This window comes from Sciurus vulgaris (assembly GCF_902686455.1).
Source record: "Sciurus vulgaris genome assembly, chromosome: 3".
In the NCBI taxonomy this organism is placed as follows: domain Eukaryota; kingdom Metazoa; phylum Chordata; class Mammalia; order Rodentia; family Sciuridae; genus Sciurus; species Sciurus vulgaris.
In genome coordinates, this window is record NC_136463.1 from 188,795,749 (window position 1) to 188,819,137 (window position 23,389).

At 51.6% G+C, this 23,389-nt stretch overlaps 1 protein-coding gene across 29 annotated transcripts in view; it reads right to left on the reverse strand.

Annotated features, from left to right (window-relative positions):
• Nucleotides 1–18,766, reverse strand: part of KIF1A (kinesin family member 1A) — a 96,952-nt gene extending 78,186 nt beyond the window's left edge. For 3 of the 29 annotated variants that reach the window (XM_079131319.1, XM_079131317.1, XM_079131293.1), the window contains exon 1: nt 18,572–18,766. The gene's annotated coding sequence lies outside the window, so the exon portion shown is untranslated. Of the gene's footprint in view, nt 1–17,826; nt 17,962–18,571 lie in introns of those variants that run through there. The other 26 variants (XM_079131297.1, XM_079131315.1, XM_079131320.1 and 23 more) reach the window with 15 other exon arrangements.
• Nucleotides 18,767–23,389: the final 4,623 nt, after the last annotated feature.

Below are 23,389 nucleotides of genomic sequence, written 5' to 3' on the forward strand. Positions count from 1 at the left end.
TCTGGCCCGAACTTCCAGCACTGTGTGGAGTGTAAGTGGGGGAGTGGACACCCCCATCTTGCTCCAGACGTGAGAGAGAAGCTTCCAGCTTTCCCATGGGCAGGGCACCAGCTGCCGGCTTATCAAACGTGCCTTCACTACACTGAGGCACGTGCCTCCTGTCCCTGCTCAGGCCTTATCCTGAAGCCCTGCCACTCTGGCCCGGCGCCCCTTCTGCCTCAGCTCAGTGGGATGGTCTCGGGGCTCCATCCTCTAGTCTGCTGGTGGCGTGCCCCTTTGGTTGGCGCCTGTGTGTAGAACCAGGTTGCGTGTCACTTGACCCTGGCATGCACTCTCTCATGTGCTGAGGAACCTGGTGTGCCCAACTTGGCCAAGGATGGCCAGGCCCTGTTTCTGTAGGTCTGCAGCCTTCTTTCCCTTTTGTCTCATCCTTATCTGCCTTTGCTCGGGGCACTGCTGGCCTGGTGGAATGTGCTAGGCGAGCTCCACCCCCGACTTCTGGAGGGTCTCAGGGAGAACTGGTATGACGTCTCCTCTAAACAGGTCTCTGCAGGGGAGCTGTCTGGCCTGGGCTCATCCTTGATGGCAGACTTTACCACCAAACCAACCTCGTTACCTGCTACTGATGTTTCTTCACAACTCCATGCTGGTGAGGTGTATATGTCTAGGAATGTGTCCATCTCTTCTAGGTCATCAAATTAATTGACACATATTGTTCAAAATGATCTCTCATGACCCTTTGCGTTTCTGTAGCATCCGTTGTGATGCCTCCCTTTCCATCTCTGATTTTATGTGCATTCTCTCTCTCTCTCTCTCTCTCTCTGCCTAAGGAATTGTCTCTCTTCTTTTTGAAGAAACAGCTTTGTTGCACTGATACCTTTGTATTATTTTAGTCTATTTATTTCACTCTGATCTTTATTATTTCTTTCCTTTGACTAATTCTGGATTTGATTTGTTCTTCCTTTCTCTCTTTCTTCCTTCCTCCCTCCCCACCCCCTTTCTTTTTCCTTTCCACTGCTGGGGATGGGACCCAGGCTCCACACAAGCTAGGCCAGTGTTCTGCCTCTGAGCTACATCCCCAGATCCTTGTCCGTGTTTTTCTAATGCCTTGAGATGCAGTGATGGGTTATTTATTGAGATTTTTTTCTGCTTTTTTGATGTAGATGTTGATGCTATAAACTTCCCTCTTATACTGCTCTTGCTGTATCCATAGGTTTTGGTATGTTGTTTCCTCCTCTATCATTTTTTTCAAGAAATTTTTAGAATTTCTTTCCTGGTTTCTTCCTTTATTCATTGGTTATTCAAAACTAAGTTGCTTAATTTCCACATGGTTGTATAATTTCCAAGGCTTTTTGTGTTACTGGTTTCCAGTGTCAGTGCACTGGGGACGGGAAAGGTACCTGACACGATTTCAATGGTTCGTTTTGTTAAGGCTCGTTTTGTGGCTGACCGCGCTCTGTCCTGCAGGATGTTTCATGTGCTTCTGAGAAGCATGCGTTCTGCCTGAGGAATTCTGCAGCCACTGTGCGGATGTTCTGTGCGGGTGTTCTGTGCGTGTCTGCCGGGTCCACTTGGTCTAGGGTGCAGCCGAGCCCTGCTTCTGTGTCATGCTCTGTCTGGATGGTCCGTCCATTGGTGATGTTTTGTTAATGCTGCGCAGGACAGAGTCTCCCTCCCCTCAGATCTACTGACATCTACCGTCTCCACCTGGGTGCTTTGATATTTGGTGCAGATATACTTAGAATTGTTATTTCCTCTTGCTAAATTGACACCTTATTCAAATTCTATAATGGTCTTCCTAAGAGATTTTTTTATTGTGTTCTGTTTACCAGAGATCCTTTAATAAAGACACAGAGGTTGAAAATAAAAAGACAAAAATCTTTCTTCTGCTTATTCTATTGACTACTAAGATTTACATACACACACACACACACACACACATACATACATATATATCACATTTTAAAGTGTGCATATAACGGTTGCTAAAGTTTGCTATGTGGTGGTCTTAAAAGTTTCAACAAATCTTATTTTAATTTAAAATTACAAGGCCTATGTTCTCTGATCACAATAAACTAAGCTACATCAATACCCTGTCCCAAAAGTCAGAATCCCCTACTGAAGGCATCAGGTGAAACAACTCTAACCATCGACCAAAGGAATAAACAGGCTGGGTGTTCAGAACTACTGTGGGCGGAGCTGACAGTGGAGATATGCGTACAAACTGGGAAGCTCCCAGGAAAGGGGAGGGAAAGGAAGCGCAGAGGTTGGACAAACCCACAAGGCCACTGCCATCTCCACCTCACTGCGTGGGGAGGTGGGCCGCGCAGGCACAAAGGCAGGATGGAGCCCACCTCCACTAAGTCGGTCCCTTCAAAGTGACACCCTCGATGGACTGAAAGGCTGGGGAAAAGCCATCTTCCACTAAGGGGAAACTCGTCTGAATGACTCAAAACTAGTCAAAAAGCAAGAGTTCCTAAGAATTTTCAGCCACAGGCCTGTCCTCCTGCCATTTTGGTTTCAGACTTGGACACCCCCATGGTCCAAGAACCCAGGCTTGGGAAACCAGCTCAGAGTGGCTCTCATGCAGACAGAAAAGGGGGCCACAAGACGCAGTCCAAGGCACGCCCCAGAGCCCTGCTCCCCAGCCACGCCCCACCTGCACAGTCCCCCGCTGCCCAGGAATCTGCCCAGCCGCCAATGACTGACCATGAGGTGCCCAGAGCCCTTGTGGTCCAATCACTTCCCAAAGCCCACCTCTGAACACTGCTGTTTTGGGGACCACACCTTCAACACATGAGCTTTGGGGAGACCAAACAATAGCCAGCCCACATGTTTAGAAATTGAAAAAATGAACTTCTGAATAGCTAATACAGCAAAGAAGAAATCAAGATGGAAATGTAAGAACACCTAGTAAATGATGAAGAAAATATCACTAGCAAAACACTTGCAGCCGATGGAGTTCCAGGCACCAGACTTAACTTCTTACTGCAAACAACAACTAGCGAACCAGACAAAACACATGAGAATAGCTGTTTGCAGACAGCAGACAACAGGCAGTGCAGGACCCTGACACCTAAGAGAACAGCGGGTGAGCCCCTGAGCATCCCACTGCAGCCTGGAAGCAGCTTTCCGACCTCGGGCGCAGGAGACAAGGGCAAGTGGAGGAGACAGGGGTCAGAAAGTGGGCAGGTGGAGGCCATGGATGCTGGGTCAGAGTTCTGGAAAGGCCGGAGCTGCCCTGTGGTATCCATGGGTCCTGCTCAGTACTAGTCTATGCCCATGGAGCCAGCCACAAACCACCTGGGCTGTGGTAGGCTGGACGACCCCAAAGCTCACACCAAGTAGGGAGACATCTGTGACGTGACCAGCCAGAGCACAGAGACCCCTGCATCTCTCCAAGGCAGACCCCAGAGCAGCCAAGTCCTGCTGAGTGATGAAGCATCCCCACAGGACACCTGCTCCAGACCAGCGACCGATCAGATGGGTCCTCAGAGAGGCAGCTTCTTGACCACCATAAAGGAAGAACACATGGCTCCTGGGCTCTGCAGTGTCAAAGTCACGTCTCGCATCCAAGCAAAGATCACAAGACAGCCAGGCGTGGTGATGCGCGCCTGTAATCTCAGCAGCTCAGGAGGCTGAGGCAAGAGGACTGTGAGTTCAAAGCCAGCCTCAGCAATTTAGTGAAGCACTAAGCAACTCAATGAGACCCTGTCTCTAAATAAAAAGAAAAAAGGGCTGAGGATGTGGCTCAGTGGTTAAGCATCCCTGGGTTCAATTCTTGGTACCAAAAAAAAAAAAAAAAAAAAAACCTCACGAGACATACCAAAAGAAGGAAAAAGTGACCCATAACAAGGGGAAAAAATAAATCAGCAGGTACATTAACTTTCCTCCACCATTAGAGAAAATCAGTTCAATGGTTTAAAAATTCACCCACAAGTCAGGTACAGGGGATAACATCTATAGACCCAGCACTCAGGAGACCGAGGCAGAAGGACTGCTTGAACCCAGTAGTTTCAAACCACCCTGGGCAATACAGCAAGATTCCATCTTAACAAAGAAAAAAGTTAAATTAAAAGTAAAACTTGAGAAGGGATCACAAAAACACTCTAGGAAGAAAGCTGTTCTAAAGAAATCCAAATGGCTATTCTGCTGAAATTTGCTTCTGAGGGGGACAATATCCCAGGCGCATTAGGTCTTGTCGAGTATCTTAATGAATGGCTTCAGACCATCAAACCTCGTTTACAGAGCGATGACCCTACAACACCCACCTTGTCATGGAAAATCCCAAGTTCTCGGTGGTAACTCTTTGGCAGTGGTCTTCCCTCTGCACTGTTTTGATCTGTTTTTCGTTTTATACCTTATTTATACACTTATTGCCAGCACAACTGTTATAACAACTGTTAAATAATCTATATAAAAATGTGTCTTTGCAAGAATGCATTAGGAAAAGAATGAGCAAAAGATCTTTGGCAGTACTTTTCATCTTATGTAACAAATGTAAATTTCATACAGTAAAATTTTTATTTCCTGAGCATAAATAAATAAATAAATAAATAAAACTTACCCACAAAATAGGCAACAGGCTCCAAACTCACTATAGTCAAGTTCTACCATACATTTAAATAGTGATTCAAATTCTACACAAAGAGAATGGAAAAAAGAGGAAGACTAAGAGAAAGGACATACTCCTGACTCGTTCACCGAGGCTAACAGGAGTGTGGCCACAAAGTAAGCAGCGAAATTTGGGAAATGAAGATTATAGACCAGTTTCACTAATGAACGTGGATAATAACATCCAAAGGAATCAGCAGGAAAGGCCAGCAATCAAGGAAGGGATGGTGCAGCAGACGGACCCCAGGCGTCAGCACAGCGCAACCTCAGGGCCGGCGGCCCTCACCACTCCTCTGGGGAGGGGAAGCACCAGGTCCTCGACAGACTTTAAAAAGCATCCGTCATTTTCAAGACCATTGGTGATAAAACTCTGAGCCTCGGAGTAAAGAGAACCTTCCAAGGGGACCCCACCTTCCCGCGAGGGTGGTAAAGAGCAACGCACGCCCTTCCACCAGGCTGTGGCGGAGGTTCCAGCCGACCAGAGGCAGGAGCAGCAAGCCAGGCAGCGCCAACCTGGGGACCTGGAGGGAAGGGACCAGTCGTCCTCCTCGGTGGACCCGAGATGGCTGTGCGAGCGCTCTGAGCCTGCGGGAAGGCTCAGCAAGGTCGCGGGAAGCCAGCCACGCTGTCGCGCACCAGGGACAGAGCCCGACTAAAGCAGCGACCCAACCTCAAGACACCAGGAACGTCACCGAGGACACGGCTGACTTCCATGAAGAAGATCCTGAAAGTTCACCAAGGGCATTGCAGAGAACCTAGGAACTATGACGGACTCTTCACAGGAACACAAAATCCTAAAATCTTAAAATCTTAAAAATGTTGATTTTTCACCCAGATTCATACAAAAATTCAATGTCTTTTCAAACAATGTCTCAAGTTGTGAAACCTGACAAGTCATGTCTCAAAATGTATGGGAAGAGCAGGCCACAAGGAAGGAATCTGGAGGGCTGCATGCCCCATGTCCTGACTTGGTGTAGAGCCACAGAAGCCCCGACCCATGGTTCCAGTGCCTGGGTGCTCAGGGTGGATCTTAAATGTCCCCAAAGGCCTCAGTGCAAAAGGCTGTCTCCAGCTCAGAGCCTGCGGGAGGTGGTGGGGCCGGGCAGGTCTCTGGTCACAAGGGGGCTCCAAGGGGACGTGGGAACTCGCCCTTCCTCCCTCCTGCAGCATCCCCGTCAAGAGGAAGCAGCCTGCTCAGGCCACACGTCTGCACAAAGAGCCCACAAGGCCCGTGGCACTGGGACCTGCAAACTGTGCGCGAGGCAATCCTCTCCTCAGAAGCTGGCCGTCCCAGGTGTCCGTCACAGCGACAGAGCGGACTGACATGTCTGGATGCAGCTACCAGGGTCAGCCATGGTCCAAAAGCACTCGTGGAAACCCGGCTGGGAGGGGGCTCCGGGTGGCACGCTTGCCCAGCGCAAGGGAGGCACTGGGCTGGATCCCCAGCACCACACACAAATAAAAATAAAGTGATAAAAGACTATGAAGATGGAGATCTCATAACCATCCCAATGCATAAAAACAAAAATCAATCAAAAAGAAAAGTCCAAATATTTAATCTTGAAAATAAAGTCGCCCAAACAGAGAAGATGGTAAGAAATCATGAACAGAATCTCCAAGAACTATGGGACATCATGAGAAGACCAAATTTAAGAGTTATTGGGATTGAGGAAGGCACAGAGATACAAATCAAAGGAACGAACAAACTATTCAATGAAATAATATCAGAAAATTTCCCAAACCTAAAGAATGAAATGGAAAATCAAATACAAGAGGCTTACAGAACACCAAATACCCCAAATCACAACAGGTCCACACCAAGGCACATTATAATGAGAATGCCTAACATTCGAGATAAAGATAGGATTTTGAAGGCCGCGAGAGAAAAGCATCAGATTACATATGGGGGGAGACCAATACGGATAGCAGCCAACTTCTCAACCCAGACTCTAAAAGCTAGAAGGGCCTGGAACGACATATTTCAAGCTCTGAAAGAACATGGTTGCCAACCAAGAATCCTATACCCAGCAAAAATAGCCTTCAGATTTGAAGATGAAATAAAATCCTTCCATGATAAATAAAAGTTAAAAGAATTTACAAATAGAAAGCCAGCGCTACAGAATGTTCTCAACAAAATATTCCATGAGGAGGAAATGAAAAACAACAATGGAGGTCAGCAAAGGGAAGAACTACCTTAGAGAAAAACCATTCAAAGGAGAAACCAAGCCAACTTAAAAACCAAAAATAAGCCAAATGACTAGGAATACAAATCATATCTCAATAATAACCCTGAACGTTAATGGCCTAAACTCATCAATGAAAAGACATAGACTGGCAGAATGGATTAAAAAGAAAGACCCAACAATATGCTGCCTGCAAGAGACTCATCTCATAGAAAAAGACATCCACAGACTAAAGGTGAAAGGATGGGAAAAAATCTACCATGCACATGGACTCAGTAAAAAAGCAGGGTTTCCATCCTTGTATCAGATAAAGTGGACTTCAAGCCAAAGTTAGTCAGAAGGGATAAAGAAGGACATTTCATACTGCTTAAGGGAACCATAAATCAGGAAGACATAACGATAGTAAATATTTATGCCTCAAACAATGGTGCATCCCTGTACATCAAACAAACCCTTCTCAATTTCAGGAATCACATAGACCACAACACAATAATTCTGGGTGACTTTAATGCACCGCTGTCACCACTAGATAGATCTTCCAAACAAAAACCAACCAAAGAAACCATAGAATTCAATAACACAATCAATAACCTAGACTTAATAGACATATATAGAATATTCCATCAATCAACAAGCGGATTCACTTTCTTCTCAGCAGCACCTGGAACCTTCTCAAAAATAGACCATGTGTTATGCCACAAAGCATAGAAAATTTCCTTAGGAAATGCAAAAAAATAGAGATACTGCCTTGTGTTCTATCAGATCATAATGGACTGAGAGTAGAAATCAATGACAAAATAAAAAAGGGAAATTACTCCAACACGTGGAGACTAAATAATATGCTATTGAATGAAACATGGATAACAGAAAACATCAGGGAGGAGATTAAAAAATTCTACAGGTCAATAAGAACAATGATACAACATATCAAAATCTCTGGGACACTATGAAAGCAGTACTAAGAGGAAAATTAATTGCATGGAGTACATTCCAGAAAAGAATGAAAAGCCAACAACTAAATGACCTAACATTACAGCTCAAAGCCCTAGAAAAAGAACAGAATAGCAGCAAAAGTAGTAGAAGACAGGAAATAATTAAAATCAGAGCTGAAATCAATGAAATAGAAACAAAAGAAACTATTCAAAAAATTGACAAAACAAAAAGTTGGTTCTTTGAGAAAGTAAACAAAATAGACAAACCCTTAGCCACACTAACAAAGAGAAGGAGAGAGAAGACTCAAATTGCTAAAATATATGATGCAAAAGGAAATATCACGACAGACACCACTGAGATACAGAACATAATGAGAAGCTACTTTGAAAATCTGTATTCCAACAAAATAGAAACTACCGAAGACATTGACAAATTTCTAGAGACATATGCTCCTCCCAAAATGAACCAGCAGGACATAAGGAATTTAAACAGCTCAATATCAAGCAATGAAATAGAAGAAGCCATTAAAAATCTACCATCCAAGAAAAGCCCAGGACTAGACGGATTCTCAGCCGAGTTCTACAAGACCTTCAAAGAAGAACTCATTCCAATACTTCTCAAAGTATTCCAGGAAATAGAAAAGGAGGGAACCCTACCAAACTCATTCTATGAAGCTAATATCACCCTCATACCCAAACCAGGAAAAGACACATCAAGGAAAGAAAATTTTAGACCAATATCCTTGATGAATATAGATGTAAAGATCCTTAACAAAATATTGGCAAACCATATCCAAAAACATGTTAAGAAAATTGTGCACCACGATCAAGTGGGGTTCATCCCTGGAATGCAAGGATGGTTTAACATCCGTAAATCAATAAATGTAATCCATCATGTCAATAGACTTAAGGATAAGAATCATATGGTTATTTCAATTGATGCAGAAAAAGCGTTTGACAAAATACAACACCCCCTCATGCTCAAAACACTAGAAAAAATAGGGATAGTAGGAACATACCTGAACATTGTAAAGGCTATTTATGCTAAGCCCACGGCCAACATCTTTCTTAATGGAGAAAAACTGAAACCATTTCCTTTAAAAATGGGAACAAGACAGGGATGTCCTCTTTCACCACTTCTATTCAACATTGTCCTCGAAACTCTAGCCAGAGCAATTAGGCAGACTAAAGAAATTAAAGGGATATGAATAGGAAAAGAGGAACTTAAGCTGTCACTATTTGCCGACGACATGATTCTCTATTTAGAGGATCCAAAAAACTCCTCCGGAAAACTTCTAGACCTCATCAATGAATTCAGCAAAACATCAGGCTATAAAATCAACATGCATAAATCTAAAGCATTTTTATACGCAAGTGACGAAACAGCTGAAAGGGAAATGAGGAAAACAACTCCATTTGCAATAGCCTCAAAAAAATAAAATACTTGGGAATCAATCTAACCAAAGAGGTAAAAGATCTCTACAATGAAAACTACAAAACATTGAAGAAAGAAATTGAGGAAGACCTTAGAAGATGGAAAGATCTCCCATGTTCTTGGATAGGCAGAATTGATATTGTCAAAATGGCCATACTACCAAAAGTACTATACAGATTCAATGCAATTCCAATTAAAATCCCAATGACGTACCTCACAGAAATAGAGCAAGCAATCATGAAATTCATCTGGAAGAATAAGAAACCCAGAATAGCTAAAGCAATCCTTAGCAGGAAGAATGAAACAGGGGGTATTGCAATAGCAGAACTTCAACTATACTACAAAGCAATAGTAACAAAAATGCATGGTATTGGCACCAAAATAGACAGGTAGATCAATGGTACAGAATAGAGGACATGAACACAAACCCAAATAAATACAATTTTCTCATACTAGATAAAGGGGCCAAAAATATGCAATGGAGAAAGGATAGCCTCTTCAACAAATGGTGCTGGGAAAACTGGAAATCCATGTGCAACAGAATGAAACTAAACCCCTATCTCTCACCCTGCACAAAACTCAACTCACAATGGATCAAGGACCTTGAAATCAGACCAGAGACCCTGCATCTTATAGAAGAAAAAGTAGGTCCAAATCTTCACCTTGTTGGCTTAGGATCAGACTTCCTTAACAGGACTCCCATAGCACAAGAAATAAAAGCAAGAATCAATAACTGGGATAGATTCAAATTAAATAGCTTTCTCTCAGCAAAGGAAACTATCAGCAATGCGAAGAGAGAGCCTACAGAGTGAGAGAATATCTTTCCCACTCATACTTCAGATTGAGCACTAATTTCCAGAATATATAAAGAACTCAAAAAACTCTACACCAGGAATACAAATAACCCAATCAACAAATGGGCTAAGGAAATGAACAGACACTTCACAGAAGAAGATCTACAAGCAATCAACAGACATATGAAAAAATGTTCACCATCTTTAGTAATAAGAGAAATGCAAATCAAAACTACACTAAGCTTCCATCTCACCCCAATTAGAATGGCGATTATCAAGAACACAAGCAACAATAGGTGTTGGAGAGGATGTGGGGAGAAAGGTACACTCGTACATTGCTGGTGGGGCTCCAAATTAGTGCAGCCACTCTGGAAAGCAGTGTGGAGATTCCTTAGAAAACTTGGAATGGACCCACCATTTGACTCGCTATCCCACTCCTTGGCCTATACCCAAAGGACTTAAAATCAGCATACTACAGAGATACAGCCACACCAATGTTCATAGCTGCTCAATTCACAATAGCCAGACTGTGGAACCAACCTAGATGCCCTTCAATTGATAAATGGGTAAAGAAACTGTGGTATATATATACAATGGAATATTACTCAGCTATAAAGAATAATAAAATTATGGCATTTACAGGCAAATGGATGAAATTGGAGAATATCATGTTAAGTGAGATAAGCCAATCTCAAAAATCCAAATGAGGAATGATCTCACTAATAAGTGGATGATGACACGTAATGGGGGGTGGGAGGGGGGTAAGAATGGAGGAAGGAGGGACTGCATAGAGGGAAAAGAGGGGTCAGAGGGGTGGGGGAAAGGAAAAAATAACGGAATGAATCAAACATCCTTACCCTATGTGAATGTATGATTACGCAAATGGTATGTGTTACTCATATACAAACAGAAACAACATGTATCCCATTTGTTTACAATAAAAATAAATTTAAAAAATTAAAATAAAAAAAAGAAAACTCCAGAGATAAACATTTCCAAGCTTTGAGCAGGTGCTGTTGCAGCATATCATCAGAAGAGTTCATACCAGTTACTGTGTGAGGCTCTCGCTGACGAATTTGCAAGCTGAGCTCCATCGCTGACATACACATATAGGAATGAACGACAGGCAGGCCGGGACCCTGCGGGTCTCAGGCAGACTGGGGTCTGGGGTGTGTCCCAGTGCTACTGGGACAGGGACAGAAAACCACAGACACAGGCGGGGCTGGAAACAGACCTGTGTGAACGCAGCCCTGGTGGCCTGCCACCCGCGGGGACTGGGGTGGAGGGCAACCCGTGAGCCACATGGAAAAGCACCTCGCAGATCCCTGTGGGCCGGGAACCCAGTGAGAACCAGAAAGTCTCAGAGGACAGCAAGGAGAGCGACATCTTCACGCCGTCCCTCAGCAAGGGTCTCCTAAGCCACAGACCTCAGGGCACCTCCGCAAAGCCGCAGGGCTGGAGGAGGGGTGTGGCCCGTCCAACAAGGATCCACGTGAAGAGGTGAAATCAAAACGCAAAACCACAGAAGAAAAGGGGGCAGAAAGGCACAAACGTGAAATTCATGCCAAAGACAGCATGACCTTGGTCAGGATGAGGACAGCATCCTAAACCCAGGGCCTCAGGCCACCCACAGAACCCAGGATGGAGGGCTCACCACGCTGCCCAGGGGCTCTCCGGATGGCCAGCCTTGGCCGTCCTCCTGACTCAGCCTCCTGCACACTGAGCCCAGCAGTGACCTGGGAGCACCACCACTGCTCGGAAGAGGGGGCTGCAGAACCTTGAAGAGCCGCCCACCACAAGGTGCAGAGGCCGAGCCACTAGGGTGCCGCAGAGCCAGGGAGGAGCCCCGGCAGCAGCATCTGGGGCTGCGGGAAGCACCAGGCCAGCCTTCACATCTAGTCGAGACCAGAGCCAGGCCCCCAGGGTCCCGGGCAGCCCTGAGGGCACCCAGAGGCTGCCGGCGCTGCCCATGGCGGAGGGCAGAGCCGGAGATGGGGGTCTGAAGAGGCGGGGCCAGAGCGACTTCATCAGACACCCAGGTGCCAGGGCTTGGCAGGAGGGGGCACCTCAAGGCAGAGGGGAGATGCACTGTCCACAGGGACCCTGCCTGGCTGTCGCAGAGCACAGAGGAGTCGGAGCCAAGAAGAGACCGAGACATTGCTGGAGGACCCCTGAGCACCAGGGGTCTGCACTGGGGGCTCGGTGGTGGTCCGTCAGGGTCTGAGGGTGGCAAGACCCAGGAGGCCTCTGTGTGACAACAGGGCTGGGTCTCAAGGGGATGGCTGTGACGGAGGGCAAAGTCCATGGGAGAGGGAGACCTGAGCCTGGAGCCAGGCCCAGGAGGGGGACAGGAGGCCGTCCACTGATGGCACTGGGGTCCCTGTGGTCACAGATGGGCCAGCCCTTGAGGAGCTCCTCTGCTTCCCGGGGGCCTGAGACCATTTCAGTTTTCTGCATCAGTGTGGGGACTGTGTGCAGAAAAGGCCGGATCCCTGAGGAAGGGCCAGAGACAAAGGCCAAGCGGCGGCACAGGTTACTGCCAAGTTTGGACGTGACTCAAGATTTCAAGTGCTGGGAACTTGATCCCCAAGGTCACATGTTAATGGAATGTGAGAGACGGGGTCTTTGGAGGTGTCTGGTCATGAGGGAACGGAGTACTGCAGATTCACGCACTCACGGACCGTGGGCTTGTCACGGGAGGGCGGGGTTCTGTTATGAAGTGAGCGCTCTCCAGCAAGCTGCTGTCTCGGAGGCCGCCCGCACCATGTTACCACGTAGCACGAGGCCCTCGCCAGAGCTGAGCAGGCTGTACCCTGTTCTTGAACTTCTCAGCCTACAGAACCATGAGCCAAAAAACACTTATTCTTTGTGAATTATCTGGTCTCAAGTATTTTGTTATAGCATCAGAAAGCAGTCTAAAACAGACACAGATGCTTGACAGGCGTCTATGCCGAAAGTGGTAGGAGCACGAGAGGCAGAAACAGACCAGCCTGGGGGCAGCAGGCCAGCACTCACAGGGAACCAGCTGCACAGGGGCTCCCAGGCCTCCAGTGGCCTTCGCCTTGGGACCTGTCCTCCTCCAAGTTAGACCAGTGGCCCAACGTATCCACACACACCAGGGCAACAAAAAACACAAGCACAACTCTTCCCAAAACACTGATTCTTCTCAAAGAGGTTGATTTAAACACACACACACACACACAGGCCACACCTAAAGAGTGTGGAGCAGCCTCTTGGCCAGACAACCTCCAGGCCCACTGGTCACCCAAGACCCCATGAAATAAAGGGCAGAGAACTGGAATCACTCCTCATCAACAAAGGGCAGCGTGGAGGAGAGGTGCTCCGCAGGACCTGAGCCCTCTTGGTGTTTGTGGAGGGCAGAGAGGGGTAGTCGAGCACAGGAGCCCCTGGGGGCTCAGCTGATGCACCCACAGGATCAGGGGAAGGCAGACCTGAGGAGCACAGCCAGGACAGAAGCCCCCCCCCCCCATCCTGCCTCCACTCTCTCAGAGGGCGGCTCAGACAGGACCCCAGGCAGGCAGCTGAAACTTTCTATCCACAGAAACAGAAAAAAGCCTCCGCAAGGGTAAGGCCTTCAGTGTGGAGGCTGGAGCCTGAACTCTGGTACAGAGCACCCACCGCTTCACCTGAGCCAAAGCCTGCAATGGACCCCACTTCTGACGAACCCGGCTCCTGTCAGACCCCACTCTGAGAGGAAAGAATCCCAGCTCAAGCACACCTCTGCCAGTGACTCCCAAACATGTGCATGGACAACAAGGCCTCCCACCTGCATAAGAGCAAAGCCTTCAAAGTGAAGGCTAGAAAAAAACAGCAAAAAACAGGCCTGTGGGACAGAGAAACCACAGCACAGGAGCAAAGCCGGCAAACCAACAGGATCTCTGCTAACATGCAAGAGCGTATTTGAAGTCACCACATTCACAAACAGGAACAGGATGCTATGAAACAGGAACAATTACAGTCAAGGAAGGAACAGTGTTAGAGATAAAATATATATATATATATATATATATATATATATACACATATACATATATATATATAAAGCTGAAATACATAATTCCAAACAAAGGACTAGAAAATGAAGACCAAATAGAACCTAGACAAGGAGACAGAATATACAAGAGAAAAGGCAGGGTCACAGAAGAAGTCCAACCCATGGATTCAGAAAGAAAACAGGGAAAATGAGAGAGGAGGAAATTATTATGCACAGATGAAAGAAGAAAACCTGTCTTCCATTCAAAGAGCCCACTGAGCACCAGTGAAGCAAAAACCCACACAGAGACTCACCCACATGCGTGGGCAGAACACCAAGGAAAGGGAGATTCCAGGGAGGAAGACGTGCTGACCAAGACTCTCCCAAGCAACTGGATGCTGAAGACAACGAAGGAGCCTCTGAGTTCTGAGCAAAAGACTTACCAGAAAGAAGGACTGCTGGACTCACCCCCGGTGGGAGGAAGGAGGGCGAGGTGCTCGCACAGACTGACTTACGCACCTGTCTCAAGAAGTTGCACAGTGACACACTCCAGCAAAGCAAGATGGGAAACCAAGAAGCAGGCAGCTGTGGGGTCGCATGCAGTGAGCAGCTGCCAGGAAGCTGGGAAGCGGCAAGGCGCAGAGAAACCAGCCCAGACGGAGGCAGGAGGGAAGTGGCTCCCTGGAGTGGGGCTCAGCAGAGCTGGAGAAGTGAGAACAAAAGCCCATTCCATAGAGTGAAAGGTCACTAACCCAGAAAGCCCTGCTTGCAGTGAAGCACAGGCTGACAGAGGCAGCGAGGCCCCGAGGAATCTCTTGGTTCTGGCCTGCTGAGCAGCTGCACCTGCCTGGCACCAGGGACCTGCAGCCTGGGTAGCACTGGCCCCAGATGCAGCTGAAGAGTGAGGACGGGGTGACTGGGAGCAACTCCCTGCCCTGACCCTACAGCAGACAGAAGCCAGGTCCCCATCAGTCCTGCCTCAACACCCTGACTTGAGCTGGTGACAGGTGGGGAAGGCAAGCGAGGTCTACCTGAGGGGGCAGCAGTCCTGCCCTCTGGCGCACCCCTGGACACCACCCGCCTCCTGCTGAGGACAAGGCCAGAGGCTGGCTCAAGAGGAAGGGGGCCTGCAGGCAATCAGGCCCCCTTCCTACCCCGAGAACTCAGCAGCCAGCTGAGACCTGGAGGGTGGGGGCACTGCCCAGAGGTCCACAGACAAGCCCTGGCAACAGGTGAGGGGTCTAGCAGGCAGGTGTGCAGGTGGGGTAGAGAGCTCCAGGGAAGAGGCCAGGCGGCATCAGACCTGGAGTGAGGGCTGACGGTGTGTGTGTTGGGGGGGGCGTGTCTACATGTGTCTGAGGCTGTATGTGCACGTGTGTCGATGTGCCCGCACATGTGCAGGAGTGGTGGGGGCTGCTTCAGCCTCCCCCAGGGCCAGGAGGGGAAGGGGTGAGGGCTATGCAGGAAGCCTTGGCAGGTGGGATTCAGGCAGGTGGACTTCCAGACCCAGGAAATCCTAAAATCTGACTGGGTGGGCCACACAGTGGGAACCCCCAAGACCATCTGAACCCCAGGCCCTGCACAGCCTGTCTGGACTGCAGGTCCTAGGATTAGGAGATTAACCCAGGGTCAGAAGGCTTTGGAGAGGGGCGGCCCCTCCCACTGGATTCTGCAGCCACCATGTCTGAACGTCCAGGTCATGTTCCACACAGAGACCGAGGACCCCAAGGGGTCTCAGTTTCTGCTGGCAATTTTGTGCCCTCCACCCTGCAGTGTCCCCATATGCAATGTCACCCAGGCACGAAGGAACAAGGGCACTGGAGACCCAGAGCTCAGTCTGACCTTGGGCCAGGATCCTGTCTGGGCTCAAGTTAAGCACCAAGGCAGCTACACTGGGTGGGGCTGAGGAGCCCCTGCCCCTGCTCCAGGCAATGAAGCCAAGGGACCCAGGTGCAGGACCCTGGGGACTCAAATCCTCCTGTCCCAGGACAGACCAGTGGACAGAAGCCACCAACAGAGACAGAACTGGAAGAGGATGCAGGTCAGTCCTCCCTGGCCCTGGCCCTGGCCACCTGGACCACCTTGGACAAGCTGGGAGCAGGGAGTGGCCCACCCCTGCAGAATTCTCAGAGATGTTCCAGGCATGGAGTGGTAGATTCTGGGAGGTGACATTGCGCTCCCTCTGGCCATCAGCATGGGAGGTGTGAGCCTGAGAACACTCAACATACAGTGCCCAGGGAGCAGCCGAACTCTGCACACAGGCCCAGACTGCCAGGCACTAGAGCTGGGTGGGCCAGGCTTGCACGCTCCTCCTGCTGGCTACTCAGGTCCCTCCCACAGTCTTGGGCCTGAGAGTCTGGCTGGCCTGAGATGGGTCAGTCCTAAGAGCAGGGTGTTTCAGGGCTGACGGCTCCTTCACAGGCCCCAATCTGGTGATGCCAGGCTCTGGGAAGATGGCCCAGCCTGCCACGCACACCCAGCACAATGCCGTGGCTGGCCTGGGGGAGCTGAGGGCCTGAGGAGGTCCTCCCTCCAGCCTTGGGCTGTTCAGCCCCCAGTCCCTCCTACCCAAATCTGTCCCTTTTCTCCCCTGGCTCACAGCCCACAGGAAGACTGCCCTGCTCCACTCCCAGAGAACAGGGTCAGCATGGGCCAGCAGAAGTGAGGGAGGGGAGGACCTCAGGGGCACAAGCGAGCCATGAGGCTCCCTGCCCAGAGACCAGGACTTGACTCCCGGTCAGCCGCCCACAGGCAGAGCTTCAGTCTCCACCTGGGGCTGTCCGAGGGGTATTCCCATGGAGCAGGGACATCAGGAGGGCAGCAGTGGGGGCGTGCTCACAGCAGGCCTTACGGCCCTCGGACAGGGCTCTCTGATTAGCCCCGGTGCTGTTGCCCTACCCAGGAGGGCAGCCTGCCCTTCAAATCCACAGCCAAAAGGAGGCCCTCTTGGTCCCTGCCTCAGGCCAGCACCTCCCTGGACCTCACACCTTGGAGGAGGCTGGCTTTCCTATGCCCCGCGGTCCAGAAGGGCACTGGCTCTTGACTCCAACAACCCAAAGCAAGGAACCCTTAAGGATGATGTTCATCCAAAGCAAACGCTGCTGGGAGGCCTGTCCTGCCTGTACCGCACCCCACCCCGCTGCCCGGCTAAGGCGGGCGTCCAACCACACCTGCAAAATGGCCGCCGCAGGTACGGCCCCAGCCCCGGACTCCAGAGCTTCCCTTCAAACCGCGGCTGCCTCCTCAAACCGAGGGGACTGCGCACATGGCCCCGGCAGTCGCCCCGGCCGTCCTCCGTGCGGCCGCGCCTCGGGCAGGAGCGTGCTCAGCGCGGGGTGTCGGGGGTGAGGGGCAGCCCGGCGCGGCAGGCCCTCCGCACCTCCTCCCTCCGCAGCCGCATGACCCAATCCGCTTGCCCCAGAAGGCCTTTAATCCCGGCGGTGCGGGCACCCTTGCAAAGGACGGCCGCTGGGAGGGGTCCTCCGACCCCCGGGCAAGCCCCATTCCCGGGGCCGCGGGCGCGCGTCGGGTCCGCGCCGGCGACGTCGCGCTCGCGCCCAGCAGGCCCATGACTTGGCATTCCCTCCGCCCCTCCCCCGCACCGCGGCCGCAGCCCCGCGCCCGCGCCCGCGCCCGGGCCGCGCCCAGCCCGCAGACCCTCCTTCCCCGCACAGACGCGGCCGCCGCCCCAGCCCCTTCGGGAGAGGAGGGCGGTGCCCTGGTTGGCGCGGAGCTGGCCTGAGGGGGACCCAGAGGGAGAGCCAGGTCTTCGCTGCCGGTGTTCCTCAGTCCCCCGAGCCCGGGAGCCTGGGGAGCGCCGCTCGTCCCGACGCTGCGGCCCCGCAGCCCCCGCCCGCCCGCCGCCGGGCCACACCTGTTACTGGGGCGCTGGCTGCGTCCAGGCAGGCCGCGCCCGGCGGCGGCCCTTCCCAGGTGGTGGGGCTTTCTGGAAGGGAGCTGGGGTCTCTCGGGGAGATGATGGGCAGCGCCGCGGTGCGCTCCAAGCCGGTGGCCTGGCCTTCGCGCCGCAGTCCCCGCCCGCCCCGCCCGCCTGTTTTGCTCTGGGCTCCTGCATCCGCCCTCCCCCACCCGGGGACCGGAGCAGCTGCCCAAGCCCAGCCGCCCTGCGCGCCCTCCCCTCTGCCCGGGGCTCTGCAGCCGCGCCCCCTCCCCGGTGTCCGCATCCGCGCGCTCTTCCCTTCTCTACATCCCTCCCCAACCCGGCCGGTGCAGCGCCGCCGGGACCACTTTCTCTTGGGCGGCTCCTCTCCAGGGGACGCTATAGCTGGGAAAGGACGGTGCCCGAAGATCCCGCCCGCCGCGCGCGCTCTTCCCCTGGCGACCCCCGCCCACTCGGACCCCGCGTTCCTCCGTAGCGAGGGGACCTTGCGGCGGGGGCTGCCCGGCTGCGCACGAAGGGCGATATCCCTCAATTCTCCCCATTGTTCTTCGCGGGGACGGAGGAGGGTCGGGGGAAGGGAAGGGACTGCGAGGTGCCCGCGCGTCGGGCAGAGAAAAGGACGCCTGCGCCGGACGGAGCTCCCCACCCCGGGTGCAGCTGGTGCGGTTACCGGGTGAGGGGCGCGGGCTGCAGGAAGCCCGGCGGGCGGCGGCCTTACCTCTCCGGCGTCACTGGCTGCGGCCCCGCATGGGCACTGGCACTGGAGCGGGTTCCCGAGCCTGGAGCTGCTGCCGCTTGCGGGCTGTGCTCGGCGCAGTGACGGTGGCGCCGCGTGACGGGCTGCGCGCCCCCGGCCCGGCCCGCCCCGCGCCCCTCCCGCCGCGCTGGTTGGCTGCGTGCGGCGTCCGAGCCCAAGCCGCCAGCTGGTTTGTCGCGCAGGGAGAGGGACGGGCGTCGCGGCCGCAGAGGCGATGAGGATGGGGCTGGAGGGGGCTGGGGCCGGGCTGTGACATCACCGATGCAGGGGGGTGGGGGATAGACGCCGGGGCGCGGATGCCGCGTCCCCCTCTAGGACGGCCCAAGGCGCTTCCACCATGCGGGGGAGGGCCCTCGCCCACCAAACTTGCCCTCAGACCCCACGCCAGACCCTCCCGCATGTGGACCCCTTACAAGGAAAATCATAAAACCTCCGCCTGCGCCCGGCGGGGAGAGGCCAGCCCAGGCCAAGGAGCAGCCGTGGGGTCAGCCAAAGCTGGGATCTTTCACCAGTGAAGGGACGAAGGGGGCGAGGGTTAGGGTGTGGACTCCAGATGTAACAGGTGGGTCTTAAAACCACATCTGACGCGTGGGCCTGCGCACCGGAAGGCCAGAGCATCCCAGATGCCCTCCGTGCCAGGCTGACGCAACCGCCCGCCTGTGGACCCGGCTGTCCTCCGGCCGCGCTCGGGGTCATCTCTGCCTGTTCAGCCAGGTTTCCCTGGACCCCCAAGTCACTCGCTGCTCTGGTTCCTCAGCCCTCACCAGACCCCCCTGCTTTCTGGTCCCCTGGGGGCTGACGGGCATCCATCATCCTGGGCCGGCCAACTGTGACACGCCTGTGGTCTGCTCGCCCACGGGGGTGCCCGCACTGCGGCGGTGGGTGTAGTGACGTCATGCCGCGGTGAAACAGGGGCATCAGGAGGCCCTGCCATCTGCGTCCTCGGCGCCCAGCAGGTGCCAGGCGCGGCGCTGAGGCCTCACTGTTGAAGATCCGCGGAGCCGGGGGAGGGGGGCCGCTAGCGACTGCACGGCCGCCTGGTGAGGAGCAGAGCAGACACCTGCCCTGCCCGCAAGCCCCCACCCCGCCGCGCCCCCAGCACCAAAACCAGGAGACGGCTCCCTCTTTCCCAAAACCACCTGGCAAAGGAGGAAGTAGTAATTGTCCCTAGCAGCGGTAGAAAGAATAGTCGCCTGCCCCCGTCGCTTCCGTTTTCCCCACGCTCTTTAGCATGGGCCAGTTCTGTTTCTCCCCGAAAATATTTTCCCAGGAATTAATCTAAGATTTGACATTTTTCTAGGAATTAATCCGTTTCATTCCATTTTAAAATTACTAGCATATTTATGCTTGTGTTGTTTCAGTACTTAAGTTTATTCTTTTTTTTTTTTTGCATTTTTCTCTTTTTTAAATATTTTTAAGTATTTTCAGAGGTTCATCATTCAGTTTTGTTAATGTTCTATCTTTATTTTATTTATTTCTGTCTGCATCTATTCCTCTCTTTGGGATGCTTTGGTTTGATATTTCGTGCTGTCTTATGGCATATGTAAGTTCATTTTCAAACCTCCCAATTTTCTGATAGATCTGTTTAAAGCTACCAAATTCCTTCTACAGCACTGTCTTAGCTGGATCTCACAGATTTGGTCATATAATGCTTTCATTATCACTCAGATCTAAATATTTCTTAGCGTCGCTGAGGATCTCCTTTTAAACTCTTGGGTTATATCATAACAGCAGTGTTTGTTGTATTTTAACCCTTCATTACCTGTTTCTGGTTTGGTTTTGTCCTAGAACAGAGTATGTTCAGTCAAGATCCTGGCAGAGCTGATAGCATACTCCAACTGAGTAACCTGAGCAGTGTTGGATACAGTGACTGTCCAGGAAGGTGTGCTAGGAGGTCAGGAGGTCCTGAGGGCTCCCCAGCACTGCAGCCTTCCCGCTGCAGGTGGGGGGGTGAGGGTGCTCAGGCCCCGGGGGAGGGTGAGCCAGCCTGGCCCCCACAGGAGGGGAGCAAAGGCAGCAACACCCTGGCCTGACCTGGTGTCACTTTGGCTAAGCCCAAGGGGAAACTGGAGCCAGGAGCTTGGTGCATCCAGGTGGTCCCCTGTCCTAATTAGGTCCTAATGTGTGGTCCATTTCTACAAATGGTACCTGTGCTCAGAATGCACTGTCCAGTACGGTGGGCACAGACTTCTGTGTTTCCGCCAATTTAAGTCAACTTGAGCTATTAAGGTTTCATAAAATTGAAACCTTCATCGAGGGACTGGCGATGTGATTCAGAGGTAGAGTCTTTGCCTAGTATGTGCAAGACCCTGGGTGTGGTTTCCAGCACTGAAAGAAAAGAAAAATTTCCAGTTATAATGGTTTGGATACCTGCCCCTCACTCCCTGGCCTGGTAGGTGTTGCTGGATGTACCACATCCAAGAGAGCCAAGTGGTTTTAAGAAGTGTGCATGCTGATACAGTGGCTCCCCATCCTCATGCCTGTGTGTCCTCTGTTGTTTGGGGTTTTTAATTTTTTTACTTTAAATTTGAGTGTTATATATGAAGACTGCCCAGTTTCCTGTGCTTCCTATTTGCTTACTTTTTATATTAAATTTTTGTATCCTTTTTTAAGCATATCTCTTTCAGACAAGCCATGGTTAAAATTAAGTTTACAGTTTCTATTTCTAACTAGAATTTAATCTATTTATTCCACTTAAGTTCACAGTGATTGCTGAATATCAAGGACAACTTTTGTCACCTTATTAAAAACTTCCACTTACTCAGTACTGTTGTCCTTACTTCTCATTGCACATGTTGAGCCTTCTCCTACTTACTTACACGTATTTTTATTTTTATTCTTATGGTGATTGCTCAGAATTTAAGACTCTTTTCTATTTTATTTACCCAATATATTAGTCAGCCTTATGTTACTATAATGATATGCCCAAGACAATTAACTTATGAAGAGAAAAGATTTATTTTGGCCCATGGTTTTGAAGGTTCCAGTCCAAGACCAAGTATGCCTGCACCACCTGGTAGGGGCATCATGGCAGAAGTGTGTGTCAGAGCAGACTGCTTACACGACAAGCCAGAAAGCAAAGAGAAAGATTGAGAGACTGGGGTCCTACAGTCCCCTGGAGGGCAGTACCAATGAGATAAGGACCTCAGGCAAGGCCCCCCCCTTCTCAGGGTCCACTGCCTCCCAACCGTGCCACCCTGAGGACGAAACCCTTAACACGGGACTCTGGTGCACAATGACCACTAAACCCGCACCCAGTGCCTGGCCGGGCTCTGCGTTCTGCACACCCAGGAGGAGAGGTGCTCTGCCTGGCACAGGCTCCTTCCCCCAGGCGCTGCTGATGGCGGGAGGCCTGGTCCACACAGAGGCGCCCTCCTTCCCTTTGCTCCTTGCTTTGAGGACAGTCAGCGCCCACGTTCGCTGAAGCTCCTCCTACATTCTTACTTATGAAATACAAAGATCTTAATGTGGATCTGGGCTAGAAAACATTCTAAAGCCTTGTAGTCCCAAGAACATTTCATTACACTTTTAATTTGGTGGGTGTAAAATTTGAGCTACAAAGTTTGCTTCCTTCAGCACTTTAAAAATACTGCTTGGTGTTCTCCTTGTGTGCTGTGCAGTCCAGTGTCCATGGGTTCGTCCTTTCAGGATTCCTCTGGAACTTTCATAGGGTATGGATTTCTCTCTCTCTCTCTCATCTGCTTGACTGTCTGTGAGCTCTTTCAATCTGAAATGGTGTCTCTTTCTTCACTTCAGGAAAAATGCATCGCGCTGTCTTCTCAAAGTTTTCCTGTGCCGTCACAGGCTCCTCCGCTGGGACTGTGCTCCGTGCACTGGCCCTGCCCCAGCTCAACCCTGCACCTTCTCTGTCTTCCGACTGGGTGGGTGGGCTCCCTGCCCTCCCAGCTGAAACCACGGCCCCGCCCAGCCCGCTCCCTGTGTGCATGGCTCCCATGCTTGCCTCCCCTCTGGGGGCGCCCCCGGGAACCTCTTCTGGTCTTCCAGCGTCCACGTGGACTGCATTTGGAACACAGGCCCTTGCCTCTGGCTCTGGGTTCACCCTCCAGCCGCACCAGATGCCACTCATCAGGCCTGTTCTTCACTGAGCTGCCGTCCCTGCGAGTCCAGCCTCGCTTACTGTCGCTCGCACCTTCCCTTTCCTCCTGAGCACGGGTCGTCTTCTGTCTTTTCCCATGCTTATGTTCAGTGCCACAAGCTATGGCCATGATGGCCCGACTGACTGACGCCAGCCCCAGTTGCTGCCCTTGGGAGCTCTGCCTACCAAGCAGAGTTGAGTCTTCCCTGGCTGCTCCCGCCCAAAGATGGAGCCTGGGCAGGAGTGGGGGCCAACCCTCCTGCCACTGCAGCTCTTACCAGAACTGCATCAGTCCACAGGGCCTCCAGGGAGGAGCCACAGGCTGAGACTCTCCCCAGCTCTTCCCTTCCTGGCCCTCCATCTAGTCCTGCCTTGGTCTCTGCTTCCCAGGGTCCGGGATGGACACAGCACCCTGGGCACATGCTTTCCGCTCCAGCTGTTCGAGTTCCCAGGTGCTGGGCATGGAGCCCCTGGATGGGAGGTCTGATGGCAGGAGGCAGGCCCTGCTCCTCTTCCTGGCTCATAGTCTGACCTTGAAGCCTCGGTTATTCTCACCTTCCATAGAACCTGAAGGCAGCACTGGCATGTGGGGAGGTGCCCTGGGGCCCCCTTTGCTGTCTGCTCAGTTCCTGTGTCTGAGGTGCTGGCTCAAGGGTGCCGCATGCCCTGCCCGGCATTAGGAG